Below are 27,692 nucleotides of genomic sequence, written 5' to 3'. Positions count from 1 at the left end.
AGGAGCAGCCTCAACGCAGCTGGCTCCAGCTTTTGGCAAATTCCAATTGATAATTGGCCATGGGAAAATGGAAAATGAGCTAAAGGATATATATTCACTTTCCTCAGTGTGTAAAGGGCTCTGTGTGTTGGGGTGTCGATGGGAGGAGAGAAGGTGAAAGGGGAGTTGGAACTGTGAAGTTTGAAGGTGAAAAAAGTCTTTATATCTGGATTAGTGGAGTCCTGGGGCCTTCAAAAATAGTTAAAATTCCCTTTTTTGAGTAATGGAGAAGTAGTTTGCATTGATCTTAAGAATTTGCTTATAGTTTTCCCTGGAGTTCAATGTACTGGGGAGTGCAAAACTGACACAGCTCAAAAGTTTTATGAACCTCAGGTAACAGCGTGAAAGGAAATTTTAATAAATATTACATTTATTTAAATTTAATTTTTTTTCCTTGTTAATAATAAAAGCCAACCTTGGTCTTCTGGGCTTTTCTCATATGCCTGCTTAATACAGCAGCTGAATCGTGGAATTATTTATATTTTAACTTCGTTTTCAGTAAATCGTCAATCATTCACCTTTCAAAAGCATTAAATTCAGAGACGAACAGCAGGGGAGAGGGAGCTTGAAAAATAAATATTGACTTTCAGGAGTTTGTTTTGTTTTTTTTAAACACAGAGTTAGAAATAGAAGTTGTTGTGGGTGATGAGTAAAAGCATAGAAAAAGGAAAAGACATTTGTGCCTATGGATTTCTTTCCATCATAGATCTGCAGCTCTATTTCTGCTTCATTTGCAGGAAGCCACAGCAGTACCAATGTGTAGTGGCCTTTGCTGGCTTAAAGAGGCACTTGGCTGAAAATCTGGGGTCTGGTCATCATTGTGTGAATGGTTTTCCTTACAGAGGACACCTGCTACTAGCCATGGATACTGGTATTGTAAGCAATAGCTGAGATACCAAGGAAAAACCAAGTAAAACAGGCATGATGATAGAGTTGAGAAATCCACCAGGATGACCCTTATGCTACGTGAAGACTCCAAAGATTCTTCCTTTTAGTTCAGCAGCCCAATCAATGCCTAAAGAGAATGATGGACTCCTGCTACTGGACTCTTCTTTCCCCTGGGATGGAAGGACTACAGCCAGCCAGCCGTCCCTTGGTGCTCAGGAAACCTTCTGTAAGGTTCTTGCCTTCCTGTGTATGAAGGTACCTCTTCAATCCCCAAGTGACATAGAATCATAGAATCATAAAACGGTTTGGGTTGGAAGGGACCTCAGAGATCATCTAGTTCCAAACCCTCTGCCACAGGCAGGGATACCCTGCACTAGACCACGTTGCCCAAAGCCCCATCCAACCTGGCCTTGAACACTTCCAGGGAAGGGGCATCCACAGCTTCTCTGGGCAACCTGTGCCAGTGCCTCACCACCCTCACAGGGAAGAATTTCTTCCCAATAACTACTCTACATCTACCCTCTTTTAGTTTAAACCCATTACCCCTTGTCCTGCCACTACACTCCCTGATAAACAGTCCCTCTCCAGCTTTCCTGTAGGCCCCTTCAGATACTGGAAGGTTGCTATAAGGTCTCCCCAGAGCCTCCTCCATGCTGAACAACCTCAACTCTCTCAGCCTGTCTTCATAGGAGAGGTGTTCCAGCCCTCTGATCAGCTTCATGACCCTCCCCTGGACTCGCTCCAACAGCTCCATGTCTTTCTTGTCCTGCGGACCCCAGAGCTGGACACAGTACTCCAGGTGGAGTCTCACAAGAGCGGAGTAGAGGGGCAGGATCACCTCCCTCGACCTGCTGGTCATGCCTCTTGTGATGCAGCCCAGGACATGGTTGGCTTTCTGGGCTGCAAGCACACACTGCCAGCTCATGTTGAGCTTTTCATCAATCAATAGCCCCAAGTCCTTCTCCTCGGGGTTGCTTTCAATCCATTGCAACACCCACCATCTTCACCAATCCCTGACACTCCATCCTCTGATCTACCTAAAATCCTAGCCCATGCAGGCTAAAACACAGCAAGAGAGGCTACCCGCAGCCTGTCAGCTACGTGGAGAGCAGGTAAATGCCATACATCATGTGTTGTGCTCATGACCACTTCAGGGACCACTCTAGTCAGAGCTAAAGACTACAGCGAGAACAGCCCAACCTGCAATCTTGGACATCACTGGTCACAACACTGCAGTGAGTCACTTGACAAGCTGGGTTCAACTGCAGTCGCACAGTCTTGGTTCAAAGACATCAGGAGATGAAATCTCTACCAAGATCTTTGGCAATTTGTTCCCAGAGATAATGACCAACAAAACAGGCACCTGGATTCCTGCTCACATCTATTTGTGTTCAGCTTGCAGTCACTGGTCTGTCTTGTGCCTTTCTTTCTCTTTTAGATTAAAAAGTCCTTTTATAGCAGGTGCATACACACAGCAAGCTGCCACTTGAGCTTGTTGATGAGCTGAACAAATTGCTCTCTTGGAAGCATTTTCTCTGGCCCAGATTTGTGCGGGCTTCTGCATCCTCTTTGATTTCTCATTGTCCTGGACAAAAGCACATGTCCCTGAACTTGAGATATTTTTTTTTGGTTATCTGTCCCCTTGTGATTTACACTGACCTAAAATTAGTCCTGTCTTTTCACCAATTTCCTTCAAAGTGGCATTAGTTTGTTCCACCACCATACTGAGAATACAGGTCCAGATGAAGGACTTTCCTTTAGGATCACTCAATCTTCCTCACAGTTATTGCCTTCCAGAGGGACTCCCATGCAACACTGCACAGTGGGGGCTGTCCACCTGGAAACCAGCTCTGTAGAATCCAACGGTGGTCGACACCAGGTTTACCATGAGCCAGCAATGTGCACTTGTTGCAAACAAGGCCAACAGCCTCCTGGGCTGCATTAGGCAGATCATTGCCAGGAGGTGGAGGGAGGTGATCCGGCTCCTCTGCTCAGCATTGGTGAGACACATCTGGAGTGCTATGTCCAATTCTGGGCTTCCTAGTACAAGACAGTACAAGACATATTGGAGTAAGTCCAGCAAAGGGCCACAAAGACAATGAATGAACTCGTTTCAGCTGGGAGTTGGAACTAGATGATCCTTAAGGTCCCTTCCAACCCAAACCATTCTATGATTCTATGATCTGACATGTGAGGAAAGACTGAGAGCTGTGAATGGCCAGCATGTGGAAGGGAAGGCTCAAGGGAATCTTGTTAATATGTATAAATATCTGGTGGGGGCAAGTAAAGAAGACAGATCTAGACTCTTCTCAGTGGTGCCAGTGAAAGGACAAGAGGCACAAACTAAAGTACAGGAAACTGAATTTAAATGAAAGAAAAAGCTTTTTTTACTGTGAGGATGCTAAAACACTACAACAAGTTGCCCAGAGAGGTTGTGGAGTCTCCATCCTTGGAAATATTCAAAACACAACTGGATATGGTTGTGAGCAACCTGCTCTGGTTGATGCTATTCTGAACAGAAAGGGTTGGAGGGGATGGTGTCCAGAGATGCCTTCCAACTTCAACTGTTCTGTGATTCTGATGTTCACCATGCCATAGCTTCAACCTGTCTTCCTGGTTCCTATTCTGTCTCCCATTCTGGTGCTGTGAAAATGTATTTTCTACATGCCTCAGCTACCAATGGACCCAGAGTCCTTTCCACACATTCTCAAGCCATATTAAGCAGTTCTCAAAACTTCAGGTTATCTGTACATTTTAGCCAGCAGCACTGTTTTTATTTATTTCCAGACCATTGACAGAAACATTAAATTGTATCTAAGCTATGACTGCCTTCTCAGGAATGCCAGAGAAAAGTGCTCGTTAAACAGATTTGCTGCTCATGATTTCTGTCCAAGATCTGTCAACTACCCATTGCTTAATCTATTGAATATTAGCACATGAAACCCCCATAGATTTCCAGTCCATATAGTCTCTATGTCCTTTTTCTATCCATTAACAGCAACATGACTGGAAGAACTGTGACACATTCACCCACCCCCCACATACCCTCCCAGCTTCTGACAGCTGGAGGTTTAGGAGTCCTTGTAGCAGTGGTAGCAACCAAACCATTGTGTCCTATGGCCAACAGTGGACCTGAATTAATCTACTTCTTTTTAACCTGTTTGCATTTCAGTTGTTCACTGTCATGATGAATTCTCTAACAGGACTGTATGCCCTGAGGCATCTTTTATTTTAAACTTGCATGATATTTTTGCTGGATGTCCGCTTCTGTGGTTTAGGAAGCAGTGAGTCATCTTGCCTTCTTCATGTAATCTCTAGCACTCAAGATTTCATAGCTTTCCATTCAGGCCACCTTGCTGAGACTTGTCAATTGCCTTGTGATAGATTCGTTCCCAGGGAAAACAGTCTGTCCTTCCCACTGCTTCCTCAGAGCTGGCGTTAGACCTCTGCAGGCAGACAAGCAGGGATTTGCCCTTTGCAGACAGGGCTGCCACCCCACCCCACTGCCTTTCCAGCTCCACGTGGCCTGAAACCACCTCTCTCTGGGTTGCATCCAGCTGGGACAACACATTTTCTTTGGAAGGGGGACGGGGAACCTCTCTGTTCCCTGAGGGCAAGAGGGACTAGAGCACTTAGAAGCTTCTGCCCTTCGCAAAAAAGCATTCTGCTTCCCTGCTGCCCTCCCCAGGCAGGCAAACAGGCAGCAGCTCACCATGTGAGCAAGCAGGCGAAAGGGGAAACAAAAGTTAGACAGAGGTTAAAAGAATAGGAGAAGAAAAACAGACGACCGCCCGGAGTCCGGGGCCAAGTGGCACGAACAGTAGGAGCCCCCGGAAGCCAGCTCATCCATGCGCACTGCCTTTGCTGTCTTCCAGTTCCCAGGAGGGGGCCTAATAAATTTTACAAAAGAGCAAACAGCTGAAAAATGCTCGTATTTAAAAATATATTGAGAGAATTTGCATGTTGTTCCCTTTTGTGTGGGGATGGCATTTATACACCCGGCATTTCAGCAGCACCGCATCTCAGAGCACTTTACATAGCAATTAATTACACACTGGTAGTGGAGTGACTGTCTACAGGCAACCTCATCAGCCATTATCCACTCAGCAACATCCAGCATACAGCTGTGAACATTTGCATTAGCAGAAAGTCATCACGGCTGCCATTAGCAGGGTGCAGGAATGTCAGGGAGGATGCTAGGGGTCGGCTCACCCCCCCGCTCCTTCCCAAAAAGTCTTTAACAGCTACCGTCACAGCTTTCATACTCAAGTTTGTGACCCCTCCCTTGTTTCACCCCAGCTTTGGACCAGGGGGATGTCATCAGCTTACAGCACACTGCAGTCCAGATCCTGCGCCATAATGCTCTTTTCCTATAACACAGGAAACATTCTTGGATAGGGGTCCTCTGAGATGATAGCACATAAAACTGCAAATATCAGTTCTGTAGAACGGATAGTGCTATGGCATGAACTTTGTCTATAGCCCGTGCAAGTTTCTGTTTCATACCCTTCATGTAGCTAGCCACAATGCAGCCCCTGTGCCCCAGGATTACCTTCAGCACTCCTCAGGTCTCTCCATAAATCAGGCTGGAAAGACACCGAACACCTGAATGAACAACTTCTGACAACTTCCATGGCCTCAGTGCTATTGTGAAGTAATTCATAGAATCATAGAATGGTTTGGGTTGGAAGGAATCTTAAAGATCATCTAGTTCCAAACCCTCTGCCACAGGCAGGGACACCCTCCACTAGACCACGTTGCCCAAAGCCCCATCCAACCAGGCCTTGAATATTTCCAGGGATGGGGCATCCACAGCTTCTCTGGGCAACCTGTGCCAGTGCCTCACCACTCTCACAGTAAAGAATTTCTTTCTAACATCTAATCTAAATCGACTCTCCTTCAGCTTAAACCCATTCCCCCTTGTCCTGTCACTACACTCCCTGATAAACAGTCCCTCTCCAGCTTTCCTGTAGGCCCTTTTAGGCACTGGAAGGCTGCTACAAATTCTCCCTGGAGCCTTCTCCAGGCTGAACATCCCCAACTCTCTCAGCCTGTCCTCACAGGAGAGGTGCTCCAGCCTTCTGATCATCCTTGTGACCCTCCTCTGGACTCGCTCCAACAGCTCCATGTCTTTCTTGTACTGGGAACCCCAGAGCTGGATGCAGTACTTGAGACACTTTGCAATGCCAGATTCTCACCTGAGTCCCTTTTTGCCTCTGCTTTGCCCACACAACAGCAAAACCATAAACATGACTGCCATTGGGAGGTTAGAGGAAGCCTGTTGGTGATGGGCAATGGAAAGAATCCCAGCAGTACACTGACCTTCAGAGGGGACCTGAGGACAAGAGACTGATCAGCAGTACTCACAGAGGACCTGGAGATATCTTGTTAGAGCTATAACATGAACTCCCAGACTGTATCTTTACCACCAGAGTGAACAGTTGCAAAAATATCCCTGGACATTAGAACTTGATCTTCTGTATTGTAAGTTGTTAAAACACTACCTGGCATGTTTTTGGCACAATCTAACTAGCATTTTCCCAAATGATGCCTAGACACAGCCTGGGAATTAGCACAAACTAGTGCCCATTCTCAGTAGGCAATTTGAATGCAACCCCCCTTTATTGGAGGGTGAGAGAATTTAATAGTACAGATGCAGGATATCCTGTGCCAGCTGGCCTCTGCGCAAGAGAGCAGACCCAGCTACAGTTAATTTACAGGTATAGATGCAGCCTCAGAGTCCTGGACAAAATCCAGCTGATGATTGCATCCTCTTTTCAATTCCACCAACCTGAAATGCAAAACAAAGCCACAGTGCTTCTAATCTTTAATTGCTGCTGTGTACCACTGGAATGTTTCTGTCGTTTGATCCTGGATCAGGTGATCTTTGAACTTCTGCAAGTCAAGGAGTGTATGAAGTCTTTGGGGTTCCTTTGAAGGGCCACAGGAGATATGATTGCAGCACAAACCACTTGGGCCTCCTTTATTTCTATCTTGTTTTTGTTTCATGTGTGCTAAAATATTCAAAAGAATACTTCATTTTGCAAGATTGGCTTGTCTTTCTTGCTGAGCCCACCAAGCCAGCTCTAGTCACCAGAAGACCGCAGATAACCAGCAATCAGAATCACTACTGTCATTTAGCAGATAACAAATCTTATCCAATCTCTTTCCAGTTTATGCTTGATAAGAACACAGGCTGGATGGATGGGGGGGGGAGCGGGGAAGGACTTGTGAGAATAAATATGGTCTTCTTACATGTGCTGTCTTCAGTGCGCAAACTCAGCTGTCCAGCTTTGGGCTTCCTCTCACTGAAAGCCCAATAAACCAGGGTGCTGGCTGTATGGGACCAGAACTGGTCTCCTGGCTCAACCCTCCTGTCTACCCACTCCACAGCCTGCACTTGCTGTCCAGGGCTGCAGGACCTGTGGCACTAAAGGTGAGCAGACACAAACTCATCCCAGACCCTTTTGCAAAGATGAGAAGGGAATCAATGTTTCAGTGACTGGAGAGGGAGGAAATTCTTCCAAGTAGATGGTTTACAGCAAAAGCGCACGGTTTTTGGAAACAGAATAAGATAATCTCTCTGGGGTTTCCTTTATCTTGTCTTTGCTGCCAGAGGTAATTTCCTGATTTCTAACCCCTCCTTGAGATATGCACAGACATTTTAATGAACTTTTGGGACATCATGTACTTATCCCACTCTTTAGGGCAGGCTAGATCCCATTCTGCGCTTGCCTGCTATAAAGTTCATCTGCCTTTAATTACTCACTGGTTTCCTGTGTGACTTCCCAACTTCTTCCTTAAACACACCTCAAACCCTAAACTCCTTCAAAACCCTGGAAACACACAGAAATTGCTGACTGACATTTGAGGCTTCACTGCTGTGTCACTGTTAGGGAATTCAATACAGGCAGTGAAACAAGCCAGGAAAACAAAAAGTATATTCCTGAAGAGACAGAGGAAAAGGAACCAGTAAAGCCCACAGCTGTTTGTCCTCAAATGAGGTGTCCAAGCAGACTTCCCCTGAACAACCAGCCAGCAAAGCTCTGCTTGGCAGGACTCACCTTGCCTTGGTGGGGGGGTTCATTTCCTGTGGGCTCCGAGAACAGATTCCACAGCCAAAGCAATGTTTTTCGTGTTAGAATTATAGAATCATAGGATGGTTTGGGTTGGAAGGGACCTCAAAGATCACCTAGTTCCAACCCCCCTGCCATGGGCAGGGACACCCTCCACTAGACCATATTACCCAAAGACCCATCCGACCTGGCCTTCAACACTTCCAAGGAGAGGGCATCCACAGCTTCTCTGGGCAACCTCTTCCAGTGTCTCACCACCCTCACAGTAAAGAATTTGTTCTTAATATCTAATCTAAATCTACCCTCCTTCATCTTAAAGCCATTACTCCTCGTCCTGTCACTACTTGCCCTTGTAAACACTCCCTCTCCAGCTTTCCTGTAGGCCCCCGGAGCCTTCTCTTCTCCAGGCTGAACAACCCCAACTCTCTCAGCCTGTCCTTATAGAGAGGTGCTCCAGCCCTCTGATCAGCTTCGTGGCCTCCTCTGGACTCTCTCCAACAGCTCCATGTCTCTCCTGTACTGGGGCCCCCAGAGCTGGACGCAGTACTCCAGGTGGGGTCTCACAAGAGCGGAGCAGAGGGGCAGAATCACCTCCCTCAACCTGCTGGTCATGCCTCTTGTGATGGCTTTCTGGGCTGCAAGCGCACACTGCTGGCTCATGTTGAGCTTTTCATCAATCAACACCCCCAAGTCCTTCTCCTTGGGGCTGCTCTCAATCCATTTCCCGCCCAGCCTGTAGTCGTGCTGAGGATTGCGCTGATCCACGTGCAGGACCTTATCTTCGACTTGTGTATTTTCCTGCCCTAGTATTTATATGAGAACAAGCCTGGATGCTACAGCTGTAGGGAAGGGTGGCTGATCCCCTGGCCCTTGCCTGCTGGTAGTAGCCCTCTCCACAGTTGTCTTGTGGACAGAAGAAGAGAGCTGAAGCTGCATATTCTGTGATGCACAGCCACATACTGAGAAGCAGAGCTGCAAACCACCAGGCAATCTCACAGATTCCACTAGAGACCGTTTCAGACAAGTCACTGGGCTTGATAATGCTGATTTACATAGCAGTAAAGCTTCCCCACCGCAGGAATTGCCGGGTGCTGTTCTCTGGCCTGCGCAATGCTGGAGGTCAGGCTGCTGATCAGAACGGTTCCATCTGGCCTGAAAATCTATAAATTCAGATCTCGATGAAATTGGGCAATTTTGGATTTGGATAAGCATTCATGAATTTAAATGAATAAATAATAATATAATAATAAATCATTCATCTCACTGTCTAGCATGCGAGTCCCCTCGAAGACCTGCAGTTCAGACGCAGCCAAAGTTTGACTACCTCTGCAATTAGAGCCAATGAATTTCAAATGAGGGGGAGGGAGATGGAAAAAAACAAGAGAAATGAAATGTTTTGGGGGAACATTTATCCAAACTGACTTCCTCCTTCCTGCAAACTGTACAAGGACTGGATGCTAACAAACTCGTCACACTGCTGGCTCAGGGTAGTGGCACCAGTGAGAGCTTACATCTCCCACTACATATACTCAGGACAAGCAGGACCCATAAACCCAGCTCATCCTAGATCCGCCATGCTGATAGAAATCTTTCTTCACAATTAGCTTCACTGGGCTGGACTCAAGAGTCCCTGATTCAATCGCAGGCTACAATTTTGGGAAAGTGTATTTGCTTTTGGTTAGTTATTGTTGAAGAGAGCTTTGGGAAGTGATTTATGCTGCTGCAGAAACTGTAACAAACGGCTGTCCTCCCCAGGCCAGAGCAATGCTATGCACTGCTCAAATTCAGGCTCTTTCGCATAAGCCAGAGGTAAATTTATGGACAGTCACCACAACCGAAAGGTGAGGAGAGACCAGGCTGGGCTACACTTATCACAATCAACCTCCACACCTGATGTCTCTCCACCAAGAGCTGTCTCTTCATTCCATTCTTCACCAGCCACTCACTGTAGTCCAAACGCCTGGCACGTTTTTATCCTCCCCCTCACCCTCCTGACTCTTATATCCCCTTGAACCTTCCCGTATGAATTCTGTCCTGACTCTCCCTGGTGCTTTTCTGCCCTCACCAAACCTTTGCATTTTATTTTCTCTCTAAACCAGCTCGTGCAGCTTTCCCCAGTTTAGCCTCTTCCACTCATTTCATTAACATGCTGTTTACTTCTGCTTGTAGATCATTAGCAACAATATTAAACAACTGGCAATTTGCCCAGGAGGCTGCTATCTCTGGGTTTGATGACTTGGTTTATCTTCCCTCCCTAAGAGAACAGCAAAAGTGGCAGAGATGGGTGGACATGGAAAGGCCTGAGCCATGACCAGAGATGAAAGAGGCAACTTGCTTGCCTTTAGTAGTAAATGTCCTGCTCTGCTTTGTCTGTAAACTTCTCACTTGGGTCCTACTCTCGTAAGCATGCTTCTGATACATTTATGTGGACCTTTTGCTTGAAATTACCTCCTGTCACTCATTCAGCCCCCTAAAATCTCTTGGTTTGGAATCAATGAGTCCATATCTAGGACTGGATTTTAGGGCAATCTCTTTCCAGGCTCCTTATATCACAAATCCCTTCTGCTTTCCAGCTGAAAGCTGAGACAACAAACTTATTGACTTATTTAAGCCTGTCGTCTAACCTGCTCTGGCTCAAGGATTTAACTCCTTGCAGGAAACCCCACTTCCACGACAGATTCTTGAGGTTTTCATAGCCTTCCCCTGGGTGAAGTCCTCCAAGAACTTTGCAGAGATGCAGGAAAAGTTTAGGTTCAACTCAGGAACTCAGAAAATCTTTTTAGTAACCCAGATTGAGTATGAAATGAGCTGAAGGCAATCTGTGGAGTGGGCATGAAGCTCAGACAGGGGCAAGGGGGCTTGGTGCCCTGCAACAGCTCTTCTGTTGTGAACAGAGCAGAGAACTGGCTGCAGATTTTCATTAAATATTCATCCTCTTTCTTTCTAATATGATTTTTTTTTTCCCCCAGGAAAAGCTGGAGGGAAGGAGGGGTGAAGGGAAATTGACACATTAAAAATCTTCCAATATCTGGCAAAAATGTCAACAGAAAAGTCACTGGAAAATTCTAATTCAGATTATTTTGACCATCTCTGGTCATGATATTTCCAGTGCTGCCACACTGGCTCCTTGGGCTGCTGGGCATCTGCTCTTTGCACACCTAGACTAAAAATACTATCCACGTAGGACTTGCAGAGACCGGCTATTGAAACCACTCAGCCCCTGTTATCACTGTAATAATTTCCAATGCTAATTCTGAGCCATCTTCAGAACACGGTCCTTCTTCACTCCTCTTTTCAAGATGAGACTTGAAAAACATTACCACAAAAGGGTTGGAAAACTACATCTAGCTTCATCACTCAACTCAAGACCAGTTTAGACCAGTTTGTTTCCACTCTTGCATTGCCATAAACCTTTTCTTCTCCCCTCTGTCCACAGGGGTACTTATGGTGAAACACTGGATCCCTTCTTGGCGCCCCCCGTTAGCTAGATTAAGCAAGTCAAACTCTTTAGACCCTCTCTACTTGAAGTGCCATGACTCTCCTTGTAGTCCACAGTTCAGCAGACCCTGCCATTAGGAACTGGCATGGTGCATTTGAGTGAAATGCCTCCTTTCCCAGTTCTGTGCAGCTGCTATGTAAATGTCCCTGTTCTGTTCAAGTAACACTCCCCCTGATGCGCTGCAATTTCAGACAAGTTTGGCAGTGTTTTTCACTCAAGGCCTTCCATCAAAAGCCACTCATGTGGGGCACAGACCTTTTTCACAGTGTTTTTGGCATTATTTACAATTTTTCTTCTCTACCTTGCTGCTAGCTTTCCCAACACCATCCTGGTCCAAGGCATCCCACACTATTCCAGCTGTGTGCTCCTGTGTCTGTGCGGTGGTTTAACCTTGGCTGGACACCAAGAGCCCACCAAACTGTTCTATCACTCCCCTCTTCAGCAGGACAGGAAGGGGAGAAAAATAAGATGGAAAAAAAAACCCCCAAACTCATGCGTCAAGATAAAGGCAATTTAATACAGCAAAAGACCACACACGGAAGCAAAGCAAAACCAAAAGATTATTCTCTACTTCCCATCAGCAGGCAACATCCAGCCACTTTGTGGGAAGCAGGGCTTCAGTATGCATAGCAGTTGCTCCAGAAGACAAACGTTGCAAAAATGAATGCCCACACACACACACCTCCTTTCTCTCATTTTGTTACTGCTGCGCAGACACCATATAGTGTGGAATATCGCTTTGGTCAGTTTGGGTCAGCTGTCCTGGCTGTGCCCTCTCCCAAGCTCTTGCCCATCCCCAGCATAGTGGTGATGGTGGGGAAAAATGTTGGAGAGACAGCCTTGATGCTGTGCCAGCCCTGCTCAGCAGCAGCCAAAACACCAGTGTGTTACCAACACCTTGCTGGCTACTGACACACAGCACAGCACTGTGAGGATCCTGTGGGGAAAATTAACTCCATCTCAGCCAGACCCAATACAGTCCATCACCCTGTGGGCACTGACTACTGCATCCCAACTTTCAGCAGTTTATGGCTGAGCTGTATGACAGATAGAAGTTGAATTTGCTCTTCACGACCACCTTCAGGCACCGTGTGTCCTAACATAGCTATTTATCCCTGCTCCCCTGCCCACTTGTATTCCTGCAGATCATTCCCAAGCCAAACAGCAAGCTGTAATTCCCTGGTTGTCTTTCCAATCTCCCCAAATCCTTTTGTTTTATTTCCTCTGTCCAAACCAGCCCCTCTAGCTCCTCCCAGTTTAGCTTCACCCACACATTTCGTTAACATGCTGTTTACTTCCACTTCTAGATGATTAGCGAAGATATTAAATTACTGGCAACCTGCCCAGAGAGGCCATTACCTTTGGGGTTGATGACTTGGTTTATGCATCTTCTCTCAGAGGGGTGAGAGCAGCAGAGATCAGCAGGTCTGGAAGCTCCTGAGTTGGTGGAGGGGAAGATCCACATCTCTACATGTTCACATTTTCAGTGCACCAGTGGGTTGGTGCTCTTACCCCACTGTCATGCAAAGACATCGTGTGCCCTAGGAAAGCCCCAAGCAGTGGCCTCTTACCTGGGCGCAAGCAGACATGAAGAAGAGAGATGGGAGACAGTCCTACTGTTTCTCATGGAGTTCTCTGCTCCCCAACATAGAGGGAAAGAAGGGTGACAGCTAACAAAAGCATTCAGGACATCCTCTGGTGCTGGCACACAGTGCTCTTAGAACCTGTAAGAGGTGGGGAATGATGTGACAGCACGATGCTTGTAAAACCAGGAAAACTCTACATTTCCTCCTGGCCGCACATAAGGGTGGCAGGATCCTGCAGGCTGTGAGCAAGGCGTCTTTTAACTCTGTGTCATGGTTTAACCCCAGCCAGTAGCTCAGCCCCACACAGCCACTTGCTCGCTCCACGCGGCAGGATGGGAGAGAGAACTAGAAGAGTGAAAGTGAGAAAACTCCTGGGGTGAGATAAAGACGGTTTAACAGGTAAAGCAAAATCCACACACACAAGCAAAGGAAAACAAGGAATTAATTCACCACTTCCCATGGCAGGCAGGTGTTCAGCCATCCCCAGGAAAGCAGGGCTCCATCATGTGTAACGTGGGAAGACAAACGCCATCACTCTGAATGTCCCTCCTTTCCTTCTTCTTCCCCCAGCTTTATACGCTGAGCATGACATCATATGGTATGGAATATCCCTTTGGTCAGTTGGGGTCAGCTGTCCCAGCTGTGTCCCCTCCCAACTCCTTGTGCACCCCCAGCCTCCTCGCTGGTGGGGTGGGGTGAGGAGCAGAAAAGGCCTTGGCTCTGTGTGAGCACTGCTCAGCAGTAACGAGAACATCCCTGGGTTATCATCAGCACTGTTTTCAGCACAAACTCAAAACACAGCCCTGCACTAGCTGCTCTGAAGAAAATTAACTCTATCCCAGCCAAAACCAGCACACTGTGAGCTGAAATTGGTTCTTTTAATTGGGGCACCAATGTTTACCCAAGAACCAGGGAGCTGGGTAAAATCCCTTCTTAGAGCCTCTCAGCCCTCACGAGTCCAAATTTCAGCAGGACCAAGAGCTGTCACTTATGTATTGTGGAGGGGATGGTTTTACCAAGCACCTTGATGGATCCCAGGGCAAACATGGGAGCTGACACCTTGATCCTTCCAAGCTGCAACCTGGGATCTCTGCTTCCAGGCCGCTCCTCTTCCAGAGGGAAAGACACTTTCCTCTGCAAAAGCTCATCTTCTCCAAGCCTTGCCCAGCACAGATAACTCTCCAGAAGGCAACTTACAGCTGTGAAACCTGTTTTCTGATGGTCACCTCACTTGATTCAGCTTTTCAGGTCTTTGGAGACTCTCAGCCTGCAAGATTAGTCTGGATTGTCACCGGGGTGTCTCAGAGCAACGATTTTGATCAGCAGCCCTTGAGTACAACAGTGGTTCCAAGCCACACATGAGAAGCCACATTTCCACTGCCCAGGCTGCTTCACTGCTAGGAAGATGCTTGTTGCCCTTCCAGAAAAGCACTCTCTTCAGGGGCTTTTAGAAATACAGATCTCACCTGCCTTTTACACTCCTTTAAAGAACGAGATGCAAAGCGATCTCTTCCCCAATGAATAAAATCACTGAATTGAGAAAGGAAATGTACCAGGTGGCTCCCACTCTTTCCCACCTTTAAAAAAAAAAGAAAAAAAAAAAAAAAAGAAAAAGAAAAAAAGGCTTTGAGCTGTTCTTCAAAGGCTGTCTGATTTGCTTTGAATAATATAAAAAATTATGATGGAGGGAAAAAAGAGAATATTAAACTCAAGGCTGTAAAAGCTCTGCACTCAGTTTCAGCCAGTGAAAAAGATCCATGTACACTTTTCATAAAATAAGCACAATGATCCCTTCTTTTCTTCATAACAGCTGTGGGATCAGCGGCAATGCAGAGCTGGGTCCAAACAAGGCATGAATAACAAAAAACAGGGTTCTTCTTCCCAGGAGATGTTTCCTCTCCCAGTTACATCCAAGTGCCCCACACCTCGCTGTGGGTTTCTCCACCAGCCTCCCCAACGTGGACCCTTCCTGGGGTAGAGCTCACAGAGATGGGAGGCCAGACATGCAGAAGAGGGAAAGGAGAGACACACAGAAAGAAGGGAAAAATGAACAAAAAAGTATTTTCTTCTGAGCTCCTCCGAGAAAATTAGTGCGAAGCAGGAAGGAGCTGATTGCTGTCAAGGCCTGCCAGAGCCCAGATAGCCGGCTGCAGTCCCCAGGCACAAATGTGATAATAGCCAACAAGCTAAAATCATTAACAGTAATGATTGCCTCTGAAAAGACCCCAACACCTAGGAGGAAAAACCAGTGACAGGAGAGGAAGCAAAAAAATTAAAAAGGGAAGAGAACAATTGTAATTTCCTCTTAGCATTTCTGCACTCTGTTTTCCATAACCCTCTGATCCCAATAAATACTGCCTCACCCAGTTATGGCTCAGTCCAGCTTTCCCCAGCTGGACCCCTTTGAGCATTTCTTCTTCTTTTATTTGCTGGTGGGAGAGCAGAGGGAATGAGGGTGAGAGGGGAGATGGAAATATTTTGTGAGAGTAGCCATCACCTTTAGCTGGCTCTTAAGGATGCTAACTGATTAAAAAATAGTTCTTGTCTGGATGAGCCCAGCGCACATGAGAAACATCTGTGTCATCCCGCCAGCCCACGGCATGTGATACGGAGGGAGGGGAAAAACTAGCTTCTCCAGCAGATCTCTAAGATTGCTTTGGAGGCCTTGTAGGTGGTCCTGCACAAGCTCAGATCTGCCTATCTGGAAAGCAGATGAGCTCAAAAGTCAGTGAATCTCCCCTTATCAACACTAAGCTCCCCCAGCCAGAAAGCAGTAGTTGCAATTTACATCAATATTCTTGGATCCAAGCTATGACATACAGTTTGGATGGGTGCATAGACAGACAGATAAAAAGTTGGTTGAAAGGCTGGGCTTAGAGTGTCGCAGTGAAAGGTTCATGCTCTACATGGAAGCTGGCAACAAATGGAATACTGCAGTGGTCTATTCTGTGACCTGTCCTGTTTCAGTTCTTCAGAAATGACTTGGAGGAGGCAACAGACTTTGCAGATGATGTCAGACTAGGGGAACCATTCTGAGCTAAGCTGAGGCAAGAGAGGTTCAGGCTAGACATAAGGAAAAACTTCTTCCTGTGAGGACAGTCTGGAGAAGCCTGCCCAGACAGCCCATCCATCCCAGAATGTAGGTGTTCTCCATCCCCAGAGGTTTACAAGACACAGCTGGATAAAGCCCTGAGCAACCTGGTCCATTCTCACAGCAGACCCTGCTTTTAGCAGGAGGCTGGACTTGACATCTCCAGAGGTCCCTCTCAGCCTGAATTATCCTGTAATCCGGATCAACCTTTCCTCTTGTGTAGCCCCCTGGGTCACACAGCCAGCTTCACCACCCTTGCTTAGCCAGGGCATTTCTGTCCACTCCAAAATCCTGATGCTCTGAAGAATGGCTTTTTCCTACTTAGGAATTCTGTGACAACCAAAATTGGGAAGGAGGCCATAATTAGTTTGAATTAGTTTGAGGTGAGTTGAGAACTGGCTGAATGGCAGAGCCCAGAGGGTTGTGATAAGCAGCACAGAGTCTAGTTGGAGGCCTGTAGTTAGTGGTGTGCCCCAGGGGTCAGTACTGGGTCCAGTCTTGTTCAACATATTCATCAATGACATGGATGAGGGGACAGAGTGTACCCTCAGCAAATTTGCTGATGATACAAAACTGGGAGGAGTGGCCAACACACCAGAAGGCTGCACTGCTGTTCAGCGAGATCTGGACAGACTGGAGAGTTGGGCAGAGAGGAACCATACGAAATTCAACAGAGGCAAGTGTAAGGTCCTGCACCTAGGGAGGAAGAACCCCATGCACCAGTTAGTGGTTGACCCGCTGGGCAGAAGCTTTGAGAAAGACCTGGGAGTCCTGGTGGACAAGTCAACCATGAGTCATGAATATGACCATGAGTCATGAGTCAAGAAGAGTGTGGCCAGCAGGTCCAGGGAGGTTCTCCTCCCCCTCTACTCTGCCCTGGTGAGGCCACATCTGGAGTGCTGTGTCCAGTTCTGGGCTCCCCAGTTCAAGACAGACAGGGAACTACTGGAAAGAGTCCAGCAGAGGGGTACAAAGCTGATGAGGGGACTGGAGCATCTCTCGTATGAGGGAAGGCTGAGAGAGCTGGAGCTGTTTAGTATGGAGAAGACTGAGAGGGGATCTTATCAATGCTTATAAATATCTAAAGGGTAGATGTCAAGAAGAAGGGGCCAGACTCTTCTCTGTGGTGCCCAGTGACAGGACAAGGGGCAACGGGCACAAACTGGAACACAGGAAGTTCCATCTGAACGTGAGGAAAAACTTCTTCACTTTGAGGGTGACAGAGCACTGGGACAGGCTGCCCAGAGAGGTTGTGGTGTCTCCTTCTCTGGAGAGATTCAAAACCAGATCCTGTGCAACCTGCGTGGTGGTCTTGCTTTAATGGAGGAGTTGGACTAGATGATCTCCAGAGGTCCCTTCCAACCCCTACCGTTCTGTGATTCTGTGATTCTGTGAATGCTCGTCCTGTTCTGTGTCTAAAATGAGAGATCCTCAGATTAACCCCTCATTTGCATAGTCTCCTTAAATCTTTATCAATTAATGTACCACTTTATGAAAGCTCAAAGAATTTCCTCTTGCTTCTCAACTCATTACCCTGTCAAGGTCTTCTCTTTTTTCACCCTTCTCTCAAGGCAAACTCCATGTGAGCAACCTTTGGTCAATCAACTGCTTCTACAAGGAAGAAAAAAAAAAGAACATGAGCTTTTAAAAGCAAAACCAACAGACTTTGGCTCCAGTTTAATCTGTGAGAACATGTGTCTGGCACCGAGGTACAGGATTTCATGCTTTATCTTGGTACAGACCCATGTACCAAGCGGCTGTGTCCCATGCAGGGGTGGATGTGCCTGGGATGGGAAAAGAGAAAATTATGAGGCTGCTCCTAACGCCTATGTCCCAGAGCACACTGTGCACTAGGCAGTACTAGTATTAGGGGGAGGGGAGTACATTCACCCTAAAATCCCCAGTATAATGCAAGGCTACATTTACTATGTTCTCTTGGGACTCATTTGCCTTTTTGCAAACAACAGTTGTCCACAAAGCCGTGGCCAACATTCAGGAAATAGCAATGAAGTGGAGCACCAGGAGCGTTTTGCACCAGCCAGTGAGCCCACTGCTAAGCTGTTTTGTGCAGAAGTTGTAGAAATCGCATCCCACGCTGACGCTCACCTTCTAGGAGAGCTGGCGGGGAGGACTGGGTTCCCTTCCAAAGACTGACAGGGCTCAGAAAAGCATTTAGCAAAGCCACACAGAACCTGTTTGGATGCAGCTGGATTTTGCAAAGTGGGGAACCCTTCTTCCAAAATTAATTCCTGGCTCTGGATTTGCCTGATCTAAAGAGTTTAATTTTCCAGCTCAGAACACGCTGTGCTGTTCCTCTAGTGAAGGAATAGGAAAGGTCCACAGTTTCCCTGCCCGGGACCAGCAACACTGGTTCCCAGGCTGCTCCTGGGAGGGTTCTTCCTGCAGCTCGTCTGCCCCTTAGATCATTTCCAAGTGTCCTTCAATACCAAGTCCCAGGATCAGTGTTGTGCTAGGAGAACTTTTCTGCAAAGATGAAAGGGAAATTTAGCAGGAAACATTTTACCAGCAGCCACAGGAATGACCAAGTGAGAGGCCACATGATCTGGTAACAGGGAAAACAGGCAATGACCTGTTTCGGGCAACTTTGTCTATTGGAGGGTGTCCCTGCCCATGGCAGGGGGGTTGGAACTAAAGGATGTTTAAAGTCCCTTCTAACTCTAACCATTCTATGATTTTATGACCTGTGGGATTTGTCCTAGCTCCTCTATGACCTGCTACATGACTTTAGTGCATCATGCGGGATGACCTCTGCCCTTAGAAGCCCCAGCCCCTCACAGGACTTGTCAGTGCAGCACACCCCAGTCAGGGCTTTCAGAGACCCTGCCAGCCCCCACAATCCACATGGCTCCCTGCTCGTCTTGGTGCAGCCCACCTCAGGTGCCTTAGCTCCCCAAAGGACCACAAAGGCTGGCTGGGACCCACTCTTGTCATTTTCCAGGGGCTCCACAAGGGGCTTGGACAGGTCTTCCACAAGGCACCCCGCCTGGTGTCTTGCACTGGCTTCTTGGCTATTGATCAGAGACGTGCAAGTGGGTTTTGAGGTGGCATGGTGCTTTGTGGAATCTGGTCTTCCTCAGCTGGACTTTACATTGAGATCTCAAAGACCTGCTGGCAGGTTCATGACGTAGGTGGAGCTTGAGCTCCAAGCCACAGGATGTTCCTCAGATGCTCCACATGTACTCAAACTCATGAATTTATTAGCTTTGCTGGAAATCAGGAAAAGCTTATATGAATATGCATTGGCACAAGTCTTGAATGAGCATTCTCATGAGTTTCCCCTACTCTGAATCCCTCTGCCCCAGAACGGCATGTTGGCCAGTTTTCATCTTAAAAAGAAGTGTCCTTGGATACTTTACAGATAGTCTCCAAGACATTGAATCACTCGTGTCAGATCCCCAGTTTAAGGGGATCTGATTTCCAGAAGAAAACAGAAAGGAGCAAGTCAAAAGATAAAAGTAAACAGAAAACTTCTTGTATCTTGAAATGGGAACAAAAAGGTGGAGAAATCCCACATCAACAACTCCGCTCAGAAATCTTGGCAAGGATTGAGACAGACTTCACAGCCAAGTAACTGATGGCAGGGATAAGAATAAGAATCTGTCAGAAGTGTAGACAGTGCACACATCACCTTGGTATGTAATTAGCTGAATGAGTCTGAGTCTTCACTCAAAAGTAAACTTTTCCTAATGTTCAAAAAAGCTGATAAAACTAAAAAAACCACAAATAAATAAACAAACATACAAAACTGACAAACAAGAGATCCCAGTCAAGGTGATATGGGACAAAACTTGGTCACAACAGCAAACATTCTAGGGCTATTATCTCCAGTTTACTTTCTGTGTTGAGATTTCCCATCCCAGATAAAAGACCTGCAATTATGATTTTTTGAGAGTATGTCTGGGCATTTGCTCAACCTGTGAAAGCTCCATGGCATCACTGTGTCTCTGTATAGATCAAGATTAACTGTCTCATTTTATAGTGCATCCTGCTTCTTACACACCTTCTACTGCCTCACAAAACAGCTGGGAAGGCAGATATTCCCAGGACAATCACACCCAGTCTCAACATCTCAGGGCTTGTCTACATAAGGCCGTTCAGTCTGAATTAAATAATGTATGATGTAAAACGGATTAGTCAAACCACACTAGCTCCTTGGACACCCTCATTTGATGTCAAAGAGGTCTCTCATCTCTTTCACTTCATTCCCTAAAATGTAAATTAAAGGGGTCTTACTTCAACTTATCTTAATTCTGAGTGCTGAAACAGGGTCCTGATGCAGTTTAATTAATCCCCTTTAAAAGTGAATTTGAGTTAATTCTCCCATGGGTCTCAAAGTAGACAAGTGGCCAGATATCACTACATGGCTTAATGTTTAGCATGAGATTAAATACTTTCAAGGTGAGCTACTAAACCCTACCTAAAGATTTCATTTTCCTTATTGCTGGATGTTGGAGGAAATGTTTTAATTCAGAGAGCAATTACAGGCAGTAGCCATGCTCATGGTTTGATTGTATGCTTGATGATGAAGTGGAAAGGTCATAGATCTTGGAGTCAAGTGGTAGGATGATATTCCCACCTGCCCCATAGGTTTAGAGCTCTAACAAACATTGAAAAAAAAAAGCCTTGAAGTGTGATCATAAAAGCAAAAACAAGACCTCAAATGTATTAGTATTTTTCTAAATCACACTTTTTTTCATACTTGTGGTTGGCAACATAACACACAATAGCATCTGCAAAACACTAAGTACTAGTTGAATAGACCAAATGCTTAGGAAAGGAGCCAGAAAAATGTTCATAGCAAAATTTACCAGCCCTTAAATTTAATTATGAATCCAGAACTAAAACTGTGTTCAATGAAAATTTCACTGTGGTGGGTAGAGTAGAGATGGGCCTGAGCCAAAAGGTAGCAAAGCAGCAAATCTGGACCTAGGAGATGTGTCTCAGGCTGGGAGCCCAGACGTTGCTCAGAACTTCACAATTGTGCAACAAGACTGAAAAACTTAGACCTGAGCACCTCTTAGTTTGGGGAACTCAAAATCTGTGTCAGACCTGAAGCTCCTCTGCTGAACAAACCTAACCTGCTTTTGCATGAAGTGGGGCCAGACTGTGAGAAAGTCAGCTGAGACTCATCAGCTTTGGCTGCATTTCACATCAACTCTCTGCTTTCCAGAAGAATCAGTTAAATAGCAAAAACTACTCTCAGCCAAATTCACGATACACCACATCTATTAGTCACGTTGATTGACCTGGGTCCGTACCATAATATATTGACTCACCTCTAACTTTGATAGGAAAAGTGTTATTTTTTGTAAGCCTGGCGGAAGTGAACAGGCGTTCCAGTTTTGCCTGTGTTTGGTCACCAAGGGTGGCCAGAGCTGAAGGACCCACTGCAAACCCAGGCGCACTGCCTGCACCCCCCTCCCTCCCATCGGTGCCACCACCAGCTCCGATGGGGATTGCCAGGACCACTGCAAACCTGAAATTCGGCAGCACCACACACATAGAGCAGGCAGACAAGTGAGATCTGGCACATACAAACAAATCCACACTGATAAATATTTTTGAACCAGTCCTTGCCAACAAAAATCTGATTTTTCCCATCTCTCTTTTTCCATCTCTCCAACACCTGCCCACCTCCCACCCAGTGGCCAAATCCACAACACCTTCAGTGACTTTAAGGAGAAGAATCTTTTTCTTTTTTTTTTCTTTTTTTATTTCTCCCTCTACCAGATCTCATGGGAGTTTGGCTGCCCAGTATCTCTGTTCAGGGAAATTAAAACAAAAAAATGAAAACGCAGAGGCAGGCCCCTTCGCCCATGGCAGCCTGTGAGCCTCACCTGTAGATAAGACTGGGTGCTGGGCCACTGCAGTCCTGTTGTGCAGGAATTGGCTAGCAGAATAGATGGTATGTAGCTCCGCAAGACTGTCTACATTTATTAAGTGAAATCACTGCCTGTTTTCTGCAGCATTAAAATTGAGCTGGAGTACAATATATTTATTGATCACTACTAAATAGACCCTGGACCTTCCTCCAGCTGCCCCTCTTCTGTTTATTCAAGCAGAGCCCAGAGCACACACAGACACCTGCATCCCTGGGGTGGGCTCTCCTCTGTTCATGGAGCTGGGGACGCAAAACTGCTGCCCAAACCTTTGTGGTTCATCTCCCAGCAGTGGTGGACTTCCACAGACAGGTACCAGGGAGATGGAGTGACGAGGCAGGAGAGGGAGAGATGAGCTGGTGATGGGACTGCTGGGCAGGCAGGACACGTTCACTGCAACTGCCAAGGAGGACACAATGTGTATTAGACCTCTGGAATTAAAAGGGGAAGCACAAATGAGGAGGAACCAGTGGAAAGGCTGATAGACGTATCTCCACAGCTTTCCCCAGGATGAGTATCACGAGCAAGAACAGGGCTGGACTGAGCCAGCAGCAGAAAGAGATGCCAGAAAGGACACCCAACATTGCACAGGGTGGAGGGGACAAAACAGAGAAGCCCAGGTCCAGGCACAGCTCGTTAACCCAGCAGTGACTCCTGCTTTGTCTCTGCTCCCTGACACCCTGGGGACCCACAGCAAAGAAACGAGCCCCTGGATTTATCCCCCTTTTCCAATTAGCCTCGTTCCCCCTCCTCCTCTCCCTCCGCCCTGCTGGAATCAATCCTCGTCCTGGCATTTTAAAGGGTAATGTGCACGTTTTATGGCCGTCCCCTATAAAACCATTCTACATGATAACACATCCAGCCCTTTATTAGGAACGTTTGGCAAGTTTATTGGCCAGACATTTTTCTGCGCTGACAGATGAGGTCCTGCCATCACTTCTGTGAGCACACGGGGCCCTCTCCCATCCCCTCCTCCCCTCTCCTGAGATGTCCAGCCTCGCAGCGCAGGCAGCCCACGGCCATCCTCCATGTACATCCCTGGGTAGTGGAAGTCCTCGGGTGTCCTACATCTCACCTGAAGCCAGGCAAAGGACAACAGCAGGGCCACCCCCTCACGGGAGAACCATCAGCACTTAATTACCCCCTGCTGCAGCCACATCCACCAAAGACCCATTAACTCCTTAGAGCCAGAGAAATGCTCTTGTCTCCATGCACGGGCATCCTGCAGGACAGATTTTTGCCTCTGTCCCCACCACGACAGGATGGCTCTGCACAACCCCTCATTTCTCCACAGCAAGGCTGTGTACTGGGGAGCTGGAATGCTTTTAGTGTCTTGGAGAGTAACCGCCCTCATTACATACTAGGGAACCAGTTGGCCTTTGCTGTTTCAGGCACCGTGGTGCTTTGCCCCACTCAGCCCTGATCCCAAGATCACCACAAACACAAGACCCCATTCCTGCAGCGCTCCGTGAAGAGATGAAGCAGGCTGGGACACAAGCACTCAGCAGACATTTACATGGCGCAGAGGGGCTCCACTTCCCAAGAAAGCTTCAGCTATGCTGCCGAAGCAGATTTTTTCTCAGACCTTAAACGCTGGCGCACCAAGGCTGCCTCTGACGAGGACCCCCGTGAAGCCAGGAGGACGTGATGCGAAGCCAGATGCGGGTTTTGTTATCTTGCATTCTTTGCAACCACCCCCATGTGTAACGGTGAGTGGCAGGGCCAGTACAGTTTTAATGAGGGGTCACGGATTAACCACAGTGATCAAAATTTATCCAAGAGCTTATTACCTGGTGCCTCCTCGCCGCACTTCAGGGACCCTGGTGGCCCCTGAGGGATCTGCTCCCTGGGCACCATTGTAGCCAGGACGGACAAGGTCCCTGGGAAAAGGCTGCGGTAGGTGCCCAAGGTCAGGAAGGGGAGAGTGACCCTGGGCTGAGAAGCAAACGTCTGGTCAGGTCCCGCTCTGGCGAGGCAGAGGCGAGGCAGCTGCCCTCCCATGTCAAGGCATTCGGTCCGCGTTACCTTTTGGGTGTTTCAATCGCGCGTTGCACAGTAAAAGGGAGGCCAATATAAGGCTGCGTGGTGATTCCCACCCTGCAGGGAGCTTTCTGCCCAGCCATCGATTTCGCTTGCTGATCTTGACCCGTTGTCGCTCGTTTAACTCAGCCGTGCCACCGGGAGTGGCGGTGGGCTCCCTGCACTTGCCAGCCCCCTGCCCAGTGTTGGTTCACGTGTCACATTCCCAAGCTGTGTTATTCTTAAGTACTGTAAATCTCGTCACTATTATTCGCCCTCTTGATATAGTGAGCTGTGTCATTTTGAAAGGAAATACATAACAGTATATTAAAGAAATCATGGATCTCCTCATTCATGTTTAAAACAAATTTATTACAATGTAAGAAACCCTGAATAGCATGAATTTATTATAATGATTTAAAGCTCCTGGCACTTGAGTTAAAAATGTCTCTCAATAAATAACTTTCCCTTGAAAACACAGCAAATTAATAGAGTTTACCATTTCCAAAGTTATATAAATCCAAGAGGCTTAAATCAACAGTATGCTGGATAAGATTACTGTTTCTCAGACAGAGCCTGGTATCACAGCTCAGAAGGATGGAAAAAGTAGCAAAAAACGGATGGCTTTTTTTTTTTTTTTTGTCACCTTTCTCTCCCTTCCACCACCCTAGGCTATGTCTGTTCTGTGAAAGTCAGACTAATGTGAAATGGATGAAAGCAGCTGTGGCCTTTGCACACAGGTATCATTAAAACAGAGCGGCTACTCCGGCATCGGACTCAACAAACACCCCTCTGGTATTTCCCCAAAGTGCCTCTAATGCGTGCAGCCCCGCTGCTTTCGGTAGCGGTGTTTTAATTTGACCGCAAACCCAAGAACCGAGATGTCTCCAGCTTGGCTGCCTCCAACTTTGCCATGGTCTCTCAAGTCCAGAGCAAACCCAGGGCTCTCTCCTCTGCAGCACTGGGGAGTGTGCGAGACAGCCGTGGTCTCAGTCAAGGTTTTAAACAACCCTCACCATAAGGCTGCTGCATAATTATTGAGATGTACCAGCATGCCATCTTCCCTCTTCTCAGGGGTCTCCAACTCGGGAAAACCAGAGTGCAATGACAGCTCATGTTTGGTAGTATATGTGTAAAAATACACATTTAGTGGGTTTGTGCAAAACTATAGGGGAACTAAATGCACAAAAACCCTGTATGCACGAACACCCACAACCCCCCGGTGCTGGAATCCCCACAGGTGAGGTAGCGGGTCAGGCTGTGTCAAGGGGACAGCCTACTTGTCCCCCAGGGCTGGATCCCACTGCGCAGGGGCAGTAGGAGGGGAAGTGAAACCCCACATGTGGCTGCAACCATCGTGGGACTGGCAGGGTTTTAGCTGGCACAGAGCTTGCCCGAGAGCCATCTGTGGAGCTCAGCAGCTCTCAAGGGACAGCAGCCTGTGCACATCTGTGTGTACTAGGAAGCGGCGGGTTTGCACAGCTGGGTGCCACCAGCACCTACCTTGCACAGAAAAAGGCTCACACTTGCTCGCTCTGCATGGACCTTACCACCAGACAGGTCACGGTGCAGGCAGCAAGAAGGGCTCAGCATCACCGGCGGAACAACCTGGGAGCCCTTCCCAATCAGCCCTGCTCTCAGCAAGGTCTTCAATGGCTTTTTGTTTTATGAAGGTCTAATTTTTTTTCTCTTTACTGTCAGTGTGTCAATTTTTTTTTCCACAACATGGCTAATGACTATTTTTTTAAAAAGGTACAGTACCAGTGACATTCTGACAGTGCCAATACAGCCAGAGTACACCCACCTGAGCTTTTCAACATGAGAAGTTAGCGCTGTTAAGAGTCAGACTGACAGCCTTGGTAAATTCAAGTCCTCTGTGCAGCAGACGACAAGAAGTTATCAGATACAGACTAGGCTTTCAGGTCACCCAGTCCATCTCCCACCCCATCTTTTAATTGTCTCTCTCACCCAAGCTATAAATATCTGACTCTTCTCATCTTGTTTCCTCATTATGTCAATTCTAGCAGTCCCTGATCATTTTTATTACTCCTCACTGAAATCCCTCCAATCTGCCAGTAAACGCTCTGGTAATGAGATCTCTGTGCTGAAGGCACTAGCGCAAATAGAGGGGCAACAGACCTACTGACGAGAAGCCATTTCCTCTGCAATTTGGAGATGTCATCGCCTCCTCACCTGCAGCTCGAAAGTCTTCTCGTCTGTTTTTGTTGCTATCAGATATCATCGCTTCATGCTTTGTTCACTCTTCTCCTTCTGAGGGTTTCTGCTGTCTGGGCCTCCCCCATCCCATCAAATGTGTCTTTCAGATTGTTTTCAAGGTGGCTGAGTTCACAGATGCTGCACCCCCAGGTTCATGCTCCATCCCAAATTGAATCCTGCAATCTTTTTTTTTTTTCTGCTCAGTATTTCTATTTCACATTATTTCTTGCTCCTCAACTCATCTAAATTTAGAAGGGTCTCTTGGTTTCACTCACAGACTTTCTGCTTCCAAGAAATAGAGCCATGATCCAAAGTGCAATGAGAACAGTCCAACACCTCCGAACAAGGCTCCTCCTGAATGTGTCAAAAGGGAAATACTGTGCAGACAAGGCCACGCTGCCATCGTTCACAGCAACAGCACCTGCTCTAGTGTAAACCCTTCAAGATGCATAAATGCTGCAGAAAGTTCAAAAGCAGGCTCCCCAAATCACCCAGGGGCTGGAAAACAGCCATTAGGACACAAGGTGTAAAGGACCCCATCTCATCAAAGAGAAGGCTGAACCAGGAGTTAATCACTGTGGGGGAACTTTGCAATCTTGCTGCTGAAGGCACAGCTAAGTCCAGCAGCTGGAAATTAAAGTTAGACAAACTCAACCTCAAAATAAGGCAGTTTCGTAGCAGCAAGGGTTATTAAACACTGGCAGATTTGGACAAGGTCCTTTTAAAATTTCAATGCAACCTCCTCGCAGTCAGCTCTACCTTGAGAAAGAGCCAGCTTTTCTGTCTGTAAATTCATCTTGTCCTTTCCTTCCTTTCCAGGTCTAGCAGCAGAGAGGAGTTCCCACATTCTCCCTAACGCTCAGGATACTCGACACTTTGCATTTGGACAATGGCTTTAATAAAATCCACACTTCAAGGATTTAAGGTAGTTGCCAGTAAACAACCAGGAAAGATAAGAAAGATAACTTTTCCAATTTTTCACCTTCCTCCTGCCTGCAGACAGGAGACCAGGAAGAATGAGCTTACAGTCTAAGACTAGTTATTGAATGCTATGGTTGAATAAAAGGGCTTTTTTTTTACATACTCAGAAGGACTCCTGAATTAAGGACACTAGTAGTGTATGGTTCTCACTGCAGCTTGTGGATTGCTTTGTCTGCTGGGACCGTTTGGGCATCTCTCACCTCATGCATGTTCAGACCCTCACCTGTCCACGATATATGAGTTTCTCCAGTTTAGTTTCCCAATGCCTGAAATGACCCCTTTGAGCCTCAAAATATATGAAGTCTGAGATCTTTGTCTTCTGTTAGATGGGAATGACTGTCCGATATGCTTCTGCTCTAGCAGCTTACAGTTCACAGACAAATTGGTGGTGGATAT

Source organism: Balearica regulorum, chromosome Z (genome assembly GCF_011004875.1).
Source record: "Balearica regulorum gibbericeps isolate bBalReg1 chromosome Z, bBalReg1.pri, whole genome shotgun sequence".
Taxonomy (NCBI): domain Eukaryota; kingdom Metazoa; phylum Chordata; class Aves; order Gruiformes; family Gruidae; genus Balearica; species Balearica regulorum.
This window is presented reverse-complemented; position numbering follows the sequence as displayed.